This window comes from Sinohyriopsis cumingii, chromosome 17, assembly GCF_028554795.1.
Source record: "Sinohyriopsis cumingii isolate HCF-2022 chromosome 17, ASM2855479v2, whole genome shotgun sequence".
Lineage (NCBI taxonomy): Eukaryota > Metazoa > Mollusca > Bivalvia > Unionida > Unionidae > Sinohyriopsis > Sinohyriopsis cumingii.
The window spans coordinates 114,417,883-114,421,735 of record NC_142977.1 but is presented as its reverse complement, the minus strand read 5'-3'; positions in this window follow the sequence as shown (position 1 = coordinate 114,421,735).

The window sequence follows — 3,853 nt, the reverse complement described above, 5'->3', positions numbered from 1 at the left end:
CCATAAATACTGCACCTGGAGTCACGCAGTCAATGTACACAACTAGATTTTAATAGGGACTACTGAGCTTCAGGGACACTCCTGAGCTCTGACCTGAATTCACCAAAAGTAAACCATGGCATCACGGAAACCCACTAACACTTCACTCCGTGACGTTTACTCCTAGTAACTGGCTAATTATTTCGGTCTGAGGAATATCTCCCCAGGACCGACTTCCCATAATCAAACAAGTAATCACAAGCATCTAAGAAACCTTAAAAAAATCGTTGCAACTTTTTGGCCGTCACTTATTATTATTTGTTTTGTTTGTTTTATTTTACTAGTTACAGGGTCAGGGTATGACCGGATATACATATGCATCCATCGGAGAATAAAGCCAAAGGCAACGATGCATGCACATGTATCTGAGAAAATTATTACAATTCAGCTACACAAAATAATACATTTTTTATATTTTTCTTTCTAAAAACAATCAAATAACTGGAAAAAGGAAGAAAAAACAAAGGCTGTCATAACAAAAAAATATATGCAGTCATGACATTATAGCATACACATAACACACACAGACAGTATGAAGATCAATAGCCATGATCACTGGCAATACGGAACACGTTATTGAAACTATTGACGAATGTGTCTTTTGGTGGGAGTAAGTAACATGTAAAAATATAAAAACAAAAGTGTATAAATTTAGGCATGGAGAAGGAAACAGATGGTCTGTGAATGCAGGACCCTTGGAGTACGAATCTTAGAACAACGACTGCAAAAGAAAATAATAAATATATTTTCTTTCAAACTGTTTGAATGTTTTACTAGAAAAACAGCACATAATATCAGGAGTGGGTAAAACAAAAACCAACATAAAAGTCTTTGAATGTTTCGGAAAAGAGCCTGGGGTGGGGGTGGGGGACAAATTATCTTGTTCACTGAAAGAGGAGAAAAAAGCATCCCACACGGAATAAAAAGCAACGTATACATTGTCATTCAATCATCTGATGACGTTAATGGTGCCAAACACTTCCCAGCTGACTGTAGTGTTTGGGATTGGAAAAGTGCAACAAATGTTAATCAGACTTTTGTTGTCACCGATTCTGTTGACAAATTACGTAGCGTGCATATGAAAAACGAACAGTGCTGTGTCAAGAAAATGGTCAGTGGTGATATCACATATGAACCAATATTGCCTCATCCATCGAGTGTTTTAACACTTCATAGATATAAAACTCAACTGATGGCAGACGTAAAATGCGTAATTACAATTGCTGGATTGCTCGATTCCTTTCCTGAAGATAAACATTGCTGGCCATTGTGGAGACCAGTTGTCATAGCAACCAAAAGATGGATGATATGATCAGAAACTGAAGTAGATGGCAGGAGTGTTCTAGGTGTCGATAGAACTGTCATCTTAGGACTTTTCTGTGTCAGTCTTTTCCAACAAAACCTATGTTTACTAAGGAATATAACCAATGATTTTCTGGTAATGTTTGGGCTGTGCAGGATACATTTTGATGCTGAAGAGGAAACGTATGGGAAATTTTTTCTCACGTTAGTGATCGATTCGGACACAATGCTCGATTGACTATTGGAAGTGATGAAGAAAAGAGCATGACGAACGTCCTGAAAGCCAAATTCATGCAAAAATTTTGTTTTGTACAAAACACATTCATGACAATGTACGACGACATCTTTAAGAAAATGAGGCATGTGTACAGGCCTGTAATAAAATATTCCAAATCATTTTTGGAAAAAATGATGAAATATTATATTCTATAGATTACACGGAATTTGGTTCCAGATGTCAGAATTTGTAACCTTATTTCCAACAATTTAAAGCATTCAAAACGTAGTGGCAGAGGTTCGCGTTGGAAAAAATCAGCAATTAGGCCTAAGTTTACTGTTGTTGATATATTGTCCACTAGTAGGGTACATACTAGCCAGCTGCTTAACAGGCAGAGGAAAAAAAAAAAACAGACGTTATTCTCAGAACAATACAACTTTTATTAGGTCACCATGTACATAGGGGCCATCCATTTAATACGTACGCATGGAGGGGGAGGGGGGTTAACCGAAATGCATACGCTTGCGTATTGGGGGGGGGGGGTCTACTGATAATGTACGTGCGCATAGGTAATGTGTGTGTGTGTGTGTGTGTGTGAAACCTCGATAATAATTTGTCTAATATGTAACCTGTTCCACACAGTCGGCGTTTGAATTTTAGCGGACACTACACAAACTTTTTAAAGTAACACATATTTCTTTGATGCAGCCAGACATTCAACGTCGGTGGACTATCCGTTTTATTAAACATGTTAATATTATTAATCCTTGATCGTTTCTGCATGGATTAAATATAGGCCGTTCTATAGAATTCGGGGGGGGGGGGGGGCGGTAGGGGGGTCAAGTGTACGTACGCGGGTGTGGGTGGGTAAAAAAGTGCGTATGTGTACATGAAGGGGAGAGGAGTCAAGCTTTGCCAGAATTTTGCCTACGTACTAAATAGATGGCCCCATACTACACATTCCATTATAGGCTAGTAGTTTCAAAATATGCTACAATATTTTTATTCAACAACCAGGGGGCCCCGAGTGGCCGAGTGGTCTAAAGCGCTCTTCGTTACGGATCACTGCCATCTCACCTCTGTCTGCGTGGGTTCGAGTCTCGGATTCGGCTAATGTGGATATGTGAGGAAGCTTGCCAGTAGCTTCTCGTGGGTCGGTGGTTCTTTCCGGGGTTTTCCTGGGTTCTTCCTCCACCATTAATACTGGCCGCCATGTATAGCCTATCGTGTGCTGAAAAATGGCGTTAAACCGTACAACAACTACAACAAAAAATATTCAACAACCGACCATTACGCGACGGGGTAATTGGTGCACCGTGGCCAAACAATAATGAATCACATGTTAAAGGCGTCCGTTAACTGGGACAAAAACAAGTTCACAGATCTTACTGAAAAGATGGGTATTTAATGAAAAATCAAATGCTGCATATCCGATGTGCCATTTATAGCACAGGTGATTGGCTTCTAGCATGCCATTCCACAACTAGCATGGCATGGTATGCCACAAATGGACAAAGATAGACATGTACATAAATGTATGCAGGTAAAACCACCGCTAACAACAGAATTAAGATGTTTAAGTGTCCAACGGTTTTTGAAAATGTTGGAAAAAAGTCAGGCCAGCGGAAACGGCCAGCATCAGAAATGACTAAACAGTGTTATCAAAGACAAATTGTAGAAATGAATGTGCTAACATATTTGTACGTTTATTCATGAAATATATATTTTTCTCTCGTAAATCGTTCTTGTTTAAATTGTTATTTCATAATTCGCATGCATTACGTTATCAATACCTATTTCATTTAAATCGGCAGACTTACGAAAACATTAGCGTGTAATTGAACACGAATATCTATTTTAAAAGAGTATTTCGAAATTCTTTTTATACCAAATTTCGAATTCGCAAATGTGGGCCGTAGACGGCTGATGTTGAACTTGCTTATTCACTATAAACAGCAAGACATAGCATCCTATAGGTATGCAATACGTTGCGCATGTCCGTAACGATTCTCATTCAAAGTCTTATTTCACTATCTCGTCCAACTCATATAAGTAAATGTACTTGGTAAACAACAAAACATTAATATTACATTTAATTTCAGGAATGAGCACACATATTTTAAAAGTTTTATTCACTCATCGTCGCCAAGTTGAACCTGAAGCATCTGCTAATATCGCAGACAGCTTACTTAGAGACGATATTAACGCAGATCAAGAGATCTTATTAATGCCGAACAAGAGAAAAATTTATGTCAATATCTTGTCGATTTCGGTGGATTTAGTATGGATTTGGGT